The following is a 12,530-nucleotide window of genomic DNA, read 5'->3' as shown; positions in this document are numbered from 1 at the left end:
AAAATCTTTAGGATGCAGAAAAAGTGGTTCTAAGACGGCAGTATATAGCAATACCGGCCTACCTTAAGCAAGAAGCAAAAAATATCTCAAAATAAACAACCTAACGTTGCACCAAAAGGAGCTAGAAAAAGAACAAACAAAACCTAAAGTCAGCATAAGGAAGGAAATAATAAAGATCAGAGCAGAAATAAATTATATAGAAATGAAAATAACAATAGAACAGATCAATGAGGGGCGCCTGGGTGGCTCAGTCAGTTGAGCGTCCGACTGCGGCTCAGGTCATGATCTCGCGGTCTGTGAGTTAGAGCCCCGCGTTGGGCTCTGTGCTGACAACTCAGAGCCTGCAGCCTGCTTCAGATTCTGTGTCTCCCTCTCTGCCCCTCCCCGCTCATGCTCTGTCTCTCTCTCTCTTTCTCTCTCTCTGTCAAAAATAAATGAACGTTAAAAATATTTTTTTTAATACAAAAAGACAGATCAATGAAACCAGGAGCTGATTTGGTTATTTAAAAAAATGAATAAAAATGATAATCCCCTTCCTAGATTTATTAAAAAGAAAAGAGAAAGAACCCAGATAAATAAAATCACAAATGAGAGAGGAGAAATAACAACCAACATCACAGAAATACAATTATAAGAGAATATTATACAAAACTATATGTCAACAAATTGGACAACCTGGAAGAAATGGATAAATTCCTAGAAACATATAAACAACCAAAACTGAAACAGGAAGAAAACCTGAACAGACCAATAACCAGGAAAGAAACTGAACCAGCAATCAAAAACCTCCCAGCAAACAAAAGTCCAGGACCAGATGGCTTCACAGGCGTATTTTATCAAACATTTGAAGAAGAGTTAATACCTGTTCTTCTCAAACCATTCCAAAAAATAGAAGAGGAAGGAGAACTTCCAAATTCATTCTATGATGCCAGCATTACCCTGATTCCAAGACCAGACAGATACAGACTCCACTTGTAAAAGAGAACTGCAGGCCAATATTCCTGATGAACATGGATGCAAAAATTCTCAATCCAAACACTAGGAAACTGAATCCAACAATACATTAAAAGAATCATTCGCCACCTTCACGTGGGATTTATTCCTGGGCTGCAAGGGTGGTTTAATATTCACAAATCAACCAATGTGATACACCACATTAAAAAAAAGAAAAGAACCATATGATCCTTTCAATGGATGCACAAAAAAGCATTTGACAAAATACAACATCCATTCATGATAAAAACCCTCAACAAAGTAGGGTTAGAGGGAACATACCTCAACATGATAAAAGCCATATATGAAAAACCCACAGTTAATATCATCCTCAATGGGGAAAAACACAGTTCCATCCTCTACAGTCAGGAACAAGACAGGGACATTCACTCTCACCACTGTTATTTAACAGTTTATGGGAAGTCCTAGCCACAGCAATTAGACAAAAAAAACAAACAAACAAACAATAAAAGCCATCCAAATTGGCAAGGAAAAAGTCAAATTTTCACTATTTTGATATGATATGATAATCTATATAGAAAACCTGAAAGACTCCACCAAAAAACTGCTAGAACAGATACACGAATTCAGTAATGTTGCAGGATACAATATCAACGTATAGAAATCTATTGATGAAAAAAATTGAAGATAACACAAAGAAATAGAAAAACATTCCATGTTCATGGATTGGGAGAACAAATATTGTTAAAATGTCTATATTACGCAAAGCAATTTGTACATTTAATGTAATCCCTTATCAAAAATATGAACAGCATTGGGGCGCCTGGGTGGCGCAGTCGGTTAAGCGTCCGACTTCAGCCAGGTCACGATCTCGCGGTCCGTGAGTTCGAGCCCCGCGTCAGGCTCTGGGCTGATGGCTCTGAGCCTGGAGCCTGTTTCCGATTCTGTGTCTCCCTCTCTCTCTGCCCCTCCCCCGTTCATGCTCTGTCTCTCTCTGTCCCAAAAATAAATAAAAAACGTTGAAAAAGATTAAAAAAAAAAAAATATGAACAGCATTTTTCACAGAGCTAGAATAAACAATTCTTTTTTTCCCATCAATTCTAAAATTTGTTTGGAACCACAAAAGACCCTAAAATAGCTAAAGCAACCTTGAAGAAGAAATGCAAAACCAGAGGCATCATTATTCTGAAGTTCAAGTTATATTACAAAGCTGTAGTGATCATGACAGTATGGTACTGGCACAAAAACAGATACATAGATCAATGGAACAGAATAGAAAACCCAGAAATGAACCCACAACTATATGGTCCATTAATCTTGGACAAGGCAGGAAAGAATATCCAAATGAAAAAAGACAGTCTCCTCAACAAACGGTGTTGGGAAAACAGAACAGCAACATGCAAAAGAATCAAACTGGACCACTTTCTTACATCACACACAAAAATAAATTCGAAATGGATTAAAGACCTAAATGTGAGACAGGAAACCATCAAAATCCTAGAGAAGAACACCTCTTTGACATCGGCCATAACAACTTCTTACTAGATGTATTTCCTGAGGCAAGGGAAACAAAAGCAAAAACAAACTATTGGGACTTAATCAAAATAAAAAGTTTCTGCACAGCAAAGGCAACAATCAACAAAACTAAAAAGTAACCTACAGAATGGGAGAAGATATTTGCAAATAACAAATCTGATAAAGGGCTCGTATCCAAACAAAATATATAAAGATCTTATAAAACTCAACACTCAAAAAAATGAATAATCCAATTAAAAAATGGGCTGAAGACATGAATAGACATTTTTCCAAAGACGACATAATGACACATGAGGCCAACAGACACATGAAGAGAGGCTCAACACCACCCATCATCCAAGGAAACATAAATAAAACCATACTGAAATATCACCTCACACCAGTCAGAATGGCTAAAACAACAGGTGTTGGTGAGGATGTGGAAAAAGGGGAACCCTCATGCACTGTTGGTGGGAATGCAAACTGGTGCAGCCACTTTTCCTTATTGTTTTCTTAATACCATTTTCTTTTCTCTAGCTACTTTACTGTAGGAATACAGTACATAACACATATTACAAAATACATGTTAATCAACTGTTTGCATTATCAGTAAGGCTTCCAGTCAACAGTAGATGAGTCAAAAAATACATTATTTTGCAGATGGGTCTTACAGAGAAAAGATCTCAGGATCCCCCAGGGTTTCCCTACATTTAAAAAGGGCCACTCCTCAGTAATGAGAGATCTGAAAAATAAGCATCATGAGATTAGTGATCCTTCTGAAATGAAAGGAGGAAAGTTCGTTCCCTAATCTTCTAGGTTAGGTTAGGTTCCTTCCAAAGCTTACATCACAGAGCAAAGAGGACATGCAGTAATTCATTTCAGAAGTCCTAGAAATGCTATTCCTGGAGAGCCAATCTCATTGGATCCCCCACTTCTTTCCTCCCCCAGTTTTATGCATAGCCCCACCCCCCATGGTGTGTCAGTGCCCCATCCCCCACATTGTTCAAGGGTCAGACATAATACAAATCCTTCTCAAACTTCCCAAAAAACAAGAGAGGAGGAAACACCTCCACATTCATTTTACAAGGCCAGCATTACCCTGATAAGAAAACCAGACAAGGACACTACAAGAAAAGAAAAACAGGCCAAAACCCTGATGAACATGGATTCAAAAACTCTCATCAAAATATTAGGACAACAAATTCAACAGTACATCATAAGGATTATATACCATGATCAAGTGAGATTTATTCCATGGATTCAAGAATGATTTGGGGCGCCTGGGTGGCTCAGTCAGTTGAGCGTCCGACTTCGGCTCAGGTCGTGATCTCGTGGTCCGTGAGTTCAAGCCCCGTGTCGGGCCCTGTGCTGACAGCTTGGAGCCTGGAGCCTGTTTCGGATTCCGTGTCTCCCTCTCTCTCTGACCCTCCCCCGTTCATGCTCTGTCTCTCTCTGTCTCAAAAATTAAATAAACGTTAAAAAAAAATCTTTTTTAAAAAAAGAATGATTCAACGTGGGGTGCCTGGATGGGTCAACTGGTTAAGCATCCAACTTTTGGTTTCTGCTCAGGTCATGATCTCATGGTTTGTGAGTTTAAGCCCCACATCTGGCTTGGCATGATCAGTGTGGAACCTCCTTGGGATTCTCTCTCTCCTTCTTTCCCTGCCCCTCCCCCACTTGTTTGCATGCTCTCTCACTCTCAAAATACTTAAAAAAAAAAAAAAGAATGATTCAACATCCACAAATTAATCAATGTGATACACCATATTAACAAAATGAAGGATAAAAATCATAAATCATCTCAATAGATGTAGAAAAAACATTTGAAAATATTTAACATCCTTTTGTGACAAAATTCTCAACCAACTGGGTACAGAGGAATGTACCTCAACATTATAAAGGCCACGTATGATAAGACCACAAGTAACATTACACTGCATGGTGAAAAGCTAAAAGCTTTTCCTGTAAGATCAGAAACAAGTCAAGGATGCCGATTGTCTCCACTTTATTCAACATAGTAGAAGGTCCTAGATCAATCATTAGATAAAAAATAGAAATGAAAGACACCTAAATAAGAAAGGAAGGAATAAAATTTTCTCTATTTACAGATGACATATTAAATACAGAAAAGAGTCCATCAAAAAACCATTAAAATAAATTCAGTAATGTTGCAGAACATAAAATCAATATATAAAAATTGGCTGCATTTTTATAGACTAACAAAAAGAGTAATTATGAAAAATCCCATTCACAAAAGCATCACAAAGACTAAAATATTTAGGAATAAATTTAACCAAGAAGGTAAAAGATCTATATGCTGAAAACTACACAAAATTGATGAACGAAACTGAAGAAGTCACAAATAAGTGATATTATGTGCTTATGTGCTTAATAGGATACTATGTGCTTATAGAGTGGAATAATTAATGTCATGAAAATGTCTGTATTACCCAATGTGATTTACAAATTCAGCGCAATTCCTATCAAAATTCCAATGGCATTTTTCACAGAAAAAAAAAATCCTAAAATTTGTACAGAATCACAAAAGACCCCAAACAGTCAAGGCAATCTTGAGGAATAACAAAGCTGTACTTACCTGGCAGGAGAGATACCATGATCATGAAGGTGGTTTTCCTGGGGCAAGGCTTATCCATTGCACTCTGAATGTACTGATCTCTGTGATTTTCCCAAATGTGGGAAATGAAACAGACTCTTAACTATAGAAAACAAACTGATGGTTACTAGAGGGGAGGTGGGCAGGGGTATGGGTTAAATAGGTGATGGGTATTAAGGAGGGCACTTGTAATGAACACTGGGTGTTGTATGTAAGTGATGAATCACTAAATTCTACACCTGAAACGAATATCACACTGTATTTTAATTAACTGGAATTCAAATAAAAACTTGGAGGGGCACCTGGGTGGCTCAGTCAGTTAAGCTTCTGACTTCAGCTCAGGTCACTATCTCACAGTCCATGAGTTCGAGCCCACATTGGGCTGTGTACTGACAGCTCAGGGCCTGGAGCCTACTTTGAGTTCTGTGTCTCCCTCTCTCTTCACCCCTCCCCTGCTCTCTCTCTCTCTCTCTCTCTCTCTCTCACTCTCTCTCTCTCTCAAAAATAAATAAACATTAAAGGGCACCTGGGTGGCTCAGTTGGTTAAGCCTCCAACTTCGGCTCAGGTCGTGATTTCATGGTTCGTGAGTTTGAGCCCTGCATCAGGCTCTGTGCTGACAGCTCAGAGCCTGAAGTCTGCTTCAGATTCTGTGTCTCCCTCTTTCTCTGCATCTCCCCTGCTCACACTGTCTCTGTCTCAAAAATAAAAATAAACATTAAAAAAATTTTTTAATAAAAATAAAAACTTGGAAAAAAAAGAAATAAACACTTCCTAATTTCAAACTATATTATGAAGCCATGGTAATCAAAACAGTATGGTATTGGCATAAAAGAAGACACAGAGACCAATGTAATAGAATAAAGAGCCCAGAAATAAACCCATTCATACATGGTCAATTAATTTACAACAAAGGGGCCAAGAATATACAATGGAGAAAGGATATTCTCTTCAATAAATGGTTCTAGGATAAGCAGAAAACTACATGCAAAAGAATGAAACTAGACCCCTCTATTACACCATGCACAAAAATCAATTCAAAATGCATTAAAGATTTGACTATAAGACTTGAAAACATAAAACTCCTGGAAAACATAGGGGGTAAGCTCCTTGACATCAGTCTAGGCAATAATTTTTTTTTTAATTTTTTTTCAACGTTTTTTATTTATTTTTGGGACAGAGAGAAACAGAGCATGAACGGGGGAGGGGCAGAGAGAGAGGGAGACACAGAATCGGAAACAGGCTCCAGGCTCCGAGCCATCAGCCCAGAGCCTGACGCGGGGCTCGAACTCACGGACCGCGAGATCGTGACCTGGCTGAAGTCGGACGCTTAACTGACTGCGCCACCCAGGCGCCCCTAGGCAATAATTTTTGTATTTGACATCAAAAGCAAAAGCAGCAGGGGCACCTGGGTGGCGCAGTCGATTAAGCCCCTGACTCTTGATCTTGGCTCAGGTCATGATCTCACAGTTGGTGAGTTCAAGTCCCACATCAGGCTCTGTGCTGACAGTACAGCACCTAGCTTGGGATTCTGTCTCTTCTTCTCTCTGCCCCTCCCCCACTTGTGTTTTTTTTCCCTCTCTCTCTCTCCTCTCAAAATTAAAAAAAATAAAATAACTTAAAAAAATAAAAAATCAAAGGCAGCAAAAAGTAAAATAAACGAGTGGAACTACATCAAACAAACACTCTGTACAGCAAAGGAAATCATCAATAAAATGAAAAGGCCAAATGGGAGAAAATATTTGCAAACTTGTAACAGGTAAGAGGTTAATATCCAAAATATATAAAGAGCCCAAAATATAAAGAATATATAACTATATACACAACTCAATAGTACAAAAACCAAACAATTCAATTAAAAAATGGGCAGAAGGTCTGAATAGGTATTTTTCAAAGGATGATGTATAGATGGCCAAAAGGTACACAAAAAGGTACAAAGTCAGTAATCATCAGGAGAATGCAAATCAAAATCACAATGAGATATCACTTCACACCTGTCAGAATGACTGTCATCAAAAAGATAAGAGATTAACAAGTATTGGTGAGAATGTGGAGAAAAGGGAATCTTTGTGCACTGCTGGTGGGTGTTTAAGTTGGTGTAGCCACTATGCAAAACATTATAGAGATTCCTCAAAAATTATAAACAGAACTACCATTTCTGGGTATATATCTAAAGAAAATACAAATAGGATCTTGAAGAGCCATTTCTACTCTCATGTTCACTGCAGCATTATTCACAATTGCCACAATGTAGAAACAACCTAAGTGTCCATCAATGGATGAAGAGATGAAGATGTGAATATATATACAGGAATTCTAAATATGTATTTAATTCAATATATTTAATTCAGCAGTAAGTAAGAAGAAAATCTTGCCATTTGCCACAATGTGGATTTCACCTTGAGGACATTGTGCTAAATGAAACATGTCAGGCAAAGAAAGATAAATACTGTATGATATCACTTATATGTAGAATCTAAAAAAGTCAAACTCATGGAAACAGAGAAAAGAATGGTGGCTTTCCCGGGGCTTGGGGGTGGGAGAAATGGAGATGAAGAGATGTTGGTCAAAAAGTAAAAACTTTCCATTAGAAGATGAATTAGTTCTGGCAATCTAATGTACAGCACGGTGGTTATAGTTAATAATACTATATTATATACTTGGCAGTTACTAAGACAGCTCTTAAATGTTCTCACCTCAAAAAAAGAAATGGTAACTTATGTGATGAGTTGGAGGTTTTGGCTCACGCTATGTTGGCAATCATGTTGCAATATATAAGTACCAATTCAACAGGTCGCACACTTTAAGCTGACAAAATAGTATACGTCAATGATATCTCAATCAAGTTGAAAAGAAGATAAAATTCAATTAGTTTTCATAGTAAAAAAGGCTGCACCTTGTATGGTTCCAATGGTCTAACATTCAGGAAAAGGCAAAATTGTGGAGATAGTTAAAAAAAAAAAAAAGTGGTTTCCAGGGTTTGGAGGAGGAATAAATTAGCAAAGCACAGATTTTGAGAACAGTTAAATATTCTGTATAATAATATAATACAATGCAGTCGGGCTCTGTGCTTACAGCGTGGAACCTATTTGGGATTTCTCTCTCCCTCTTTCTCTCTCTCAAAAATAAATAAATAAATGAATAAACAAACAAACAAACAAACATTAAAAAGGGGGGTTCACACCCAGGACATATAAAGAATTATAACTCAACAACAACAACAACAACAACAAAACAAGGCAACTAAAAAATAGGCAAAAGTCTTGAATAAACACTTCTCCAAGAAGATATGCAAATGGCCAGTAAGCACATGAAAAGATGTTCAACATTAGGGAATTGCAAATCAAAAACACAGTGAAAAATACTACTTCACTACCCTTAGGACAGCTACTACCAAAAACAGAAAATAAAAATTTTGGATAAAGAACATGTGGTGTCTATATATATATATACACACACACACACACACACACACACACACACACACACATATAGGAATATTATATATATATAATATATTATATATATATAATGGAATGTTATTCAGCCATAAAAAAGAATGAAATGTTGCCATCTGCAATGATGTGGGTGGAGCTAGAGAGTATTATGCTAAGTGAAATTAGTCAGTTAGAGAAGGACAAATATCATATGATTTTACTGACAGGTGGGACTTAAGAAGCAAATCAAATGAGAAAGGGGGGAAAAAGAGAGAAGCAAACCAAGAAATAGACTCTTAACTACAGAGAACAAACTGATGGTTATGAGAAAGGACATGGGTGGAGACAGATAAATAGGTGGCGGGGATTAAGGGGACACATGTGACGAGCACCAAGGGTTGTATGGAAGAGCTGAATCACTGAATTCTAACCCTGAAACTACTATTACACTGCGTGTTAACTACCAGGAATTTATTTTTTTAAGGCTATTTATTTATTTTTGAGAGAGAGAGACAGCACGAGCAGGGGAGGGGCAGAGAAAGAGAGGGAGAAGGAGAGAATCCCAAGCAGACTCCGCACTGTCAGCACAGAGCCTGATGCGGGACTCAAACTTGTGAACCGTGAGATCATAACCCAAGCCGTCATCAAGAGTCAGACCCTTAACCGACCGAGCCCCCCGGGCGCCCCCACTAACTGGAATTTAAATAAAAACTTAAAAAAAAAAATTTGGTGAGGACATGGAGGAACTGCAAGCCTTGTATAATGCTGGCGGGAATGTAAAACGGGACAGAACTATGAAAAGTAGTATGGTACCTCCCCCTCCCCCCAAATTGAAAATATAATTACCATCATGATCCAGAAATTCCACTTCCGGGTACTAACCCAAAGAAGTAGGGACTTGGAAGTTATTTGTACACCCATGTTCATAGTAGCATTATTCGCAATAGCCAAAAGGTGCAAGTGAGCCAAGTGCCTGCTGAGGGATGACAGGATTAGCAAAATGTGGCTTATATATTCAGCCTTAAAATGCGAGGAAATTCTGCCACGTTTCAACATGGATGAAACTTGAAGACATTATGCTAAGTGTAATGCCAGTGATAAAAGGACGAATACTGTATGATTCCACTTATATGAGGTAACTAGAAAGCAGTTGAATTCATAGAGACGGAAAGTGGACTGGTGCTTGTCAGGGGCAGGGGATAAAGGGGATGGGGAGTTATTGTTTAATGGGTAGAGTTTCAGTTTGGGAAGATGAAAAAAGTTCTGGAGATGGATGGTGGTGATGGTTACATTTATGTTAATACACTTAATGTCAATGAATTGTCTCTTAAAAATAGAGTGCAAACTTCGTGTTCTGAATATTTTACTACAATGAATAAAACGATGCCTGAAGCCTCAAGTGTCTCCCATACCTGAATGTTTGCACAGTAACAAAACGGATGCACAGACCAAGAGTGAAAACATAAAGTTTGCTTTTTTTTTTGAATCAGAGGGTAATTGGGGAAGTGTTCTGGGTAAGGATGAAGGATTTCTGGGCATTCCTCAGGTGACCTCAAAAAGAATTCTGTTGAATAATAAGTTTATCCTTCTTTTATACTTTGAAAAGAAAAAAGACATCAAAGAGAATCTTCCGGCTAAGATAACGGCAAACCCAATGCCAATGTGCATTTGCCAATGCCAATCTTCATCACAAGACCTGGCACGAGTACTGTGTATAACTGGGGTAATGGATCTAGGATTTTTCTCTTCTGAGGGACATATCTCAATTCTGTTGCCTCTGTAATGGGAGGCACCCAGAGTTTTTTCCGTGTATTCTCTCTCTGCTCGGGTCGTAGGCCCTGAGCAAGTGGCTAGTGCATCCTTCTGCCTGGAATCCCAAGGATTCCCGTGGGCTGAGGCAAGGAGGGTGCCATAAGAACATGTTGCCAGGACAGTTTGGGCATCTACAATGCATGGCCCCTAGATAAATAAAAGAGAAGAGAAAACCTCTCTACCCAACCAAGGTTCCCTCGGAAGATCAACAGCCATGCCCTGCCCCCACCCTTCACCCCCACTCTTCACTGGCCTTCTATTTGGTTGCCTTCCCTTCCTGCTTAAGAAGCTGTACCTGGTTCACTATGTTAGTTGTGTTCTTGCCAAAGCAGATTCTGAGACAAAGTTCTGGGGACAGGATGTTTATTTGGGGTGTGATTTCAGGGTGAACAGGTATGAAACTGGGAGGGGGAAAAGCCGCCGCTATTAGCAACTAGGTCTCAAACCTGCGGCCAGCCCTCTCAGAGACAGTATGCGACGTATCTCAGAATTGATCCGCTAGAGATCAAGGAGGTGTGTATTTTTTTAAAGGCTGCTCTATGGATATTAAGTACCCCTGCACTTTCAGAGTGAGCCTGACAATGGCCCGCCAAGCTCCCACGTGGCGGAGAAAGCTGCCAAGCAGTAAGAAGACATACAAGTATTTGAGGAGGCACCATGTCTGCTGGGGGGCGGGGGAGGCTGTCCACTATCGCTGCACGTGAACTCGGGCAGGTGAAAATGGGGGGGGGGGCTTCATGATTAATGGAGGAAATGACATGTCAGCAGCAGACATGAAAAGACAAATTGTGGCTTTCACCTCCAAATCCTAAATTTTGGTATCAGAGATTTAGAAGGATGTCCTGTCATGACAATTTCCCCAACACCAGATTAGATAAAGATTCTGTAGTTTGGAAGAGGGAAGTGAGAGGGGAGGCAGCACATGGAAGCACCCGTGCTACTGACGCCTAGTAGTCCTCAGGCAGTTCTGTGGAAGTTGGGCAACAGCCAAGATATTGTCTGTGTTGTGAGAACAAACTACCCTTCATCATCTCTCCTCGTCTTTAGACAAGGCACCCATCATACCTGTACGCTCATCTATAGGTGAGAGTACTTATCTGAGACCTTGCACCCGTCCAACTCATCTGGATGGCTAGCACCGTTCCAGTAAGCCCCCGGAATGGGTGAGCAGTGGAACCTAACTCCTGGTTCACATGCAGTTGGCTGGAGTGTAGATTCTCTGCCCACAACCTCCCTGTGTCACCTTCTTTCCCCTTAGCTTCCACAGAGACAGAGGCTCGTACCCCATTTTAGAAGCAGCCTCTACCCGTGATGTGGAGTGGTGTTGAGGGGTGAAGGCAGCCCCAGGGCCACATCTCATCCCGAGCAAGGTGGCCTTCCATTGCCACCAACAGAGCACACATCACAAGAAGATGAGTGACTGCCAGTGTATCCAGTTTAGGGAGGATCCCATAGGCTCCTTGCCACGAGGATCATAGGAACACTCATCCTGAGAAGGTCCCGGTGGTGAAGGCCTCGCAGGCTCTTCCCTCAGGCAGCTCTCAGTGGGCCATCACTGAACTAGGCGAGAGTGGGGCAGTTAGACATGAGAGAGCTCCAGAATCACGCCTACGGAGCAGAGCCACAGGAGGAGTTCTGAAGCCCTGGGACCCAGGAACCCAGCTCTGTATATAAGACCCACTTTGTAGTAAGAGTATGTGGAGGCAGCTCAGTCCACCACAGAAAAAAAACTGAAATGTAAGAGGCGGTTTCTTGGTCCTGGCCAGGCTCAGCACTTATCCTGCAACCAAGAACCGCATCTTTGTTCTTTTTCTCCGTGTCAGTTGCTTGGGACACAGGAGCCCCTTCGTACCAACGATTTTACTTTCCACTCACCACAGCCATGGAAATGGGAGGTACTTTTTCCCACTTTTTAGATGTATATCAGAGGCCCAGAGGACTGTAATATATGCAGACACAAGTGAGCTCACCGAGCCTGTCTCTCCAACAGGGGGCGGTAGGAGCAGATTCTGCTCCTCAGGAGCCATCAACATTTCTTCACACACTTTCTCTCTCTGAGCCTCCGTTTCCTCACTTGTAAGACTGTGAGGATTACTCCCATTTCTCAAGGTGGCTGAGAGGCTGAACTTTGGTAGATAATGCATGTGACCTGTGGGTCCTGGTCCACAGAAGTGCTCAGACACTCTAGCTGCTGTGATTG

At 40.3% G+C, this 12,530-nt stretch overlaps 1 pseudogene; it reads left to right on the top strand.

Annotated features, from left to right (window-relative positions):
• The first annotated feature begins 5,057 nt into the window (after nt 1-5,057).
• Nucleotides 5,058-5,187, top strand: LOC144614725 (U1 spliceosomal RNA; annotated as a pseudogene).
• The last annotated feature ends 7,343 nt before the right edge of the window (nt 5,188-12,530 follow it).

This window comes from Panthera onca, chromosome E2 (genome assembly GCF_046562875.1).
Source record: "Panthera onca isolate mPanOnc1 chromosome E2, mPanOnc1 haplotype 2, whole genome shotgun sequence".
NCBI lineage: Eukaryota > Metazoa > Chordata > Mammalia > Carnivora > Felidae > Panthera > Panthera onca.
Note: the sequence above shows the minus strand (reverse complement) of the source record. Positions and strands in the feature narration are given on the sequence as shown.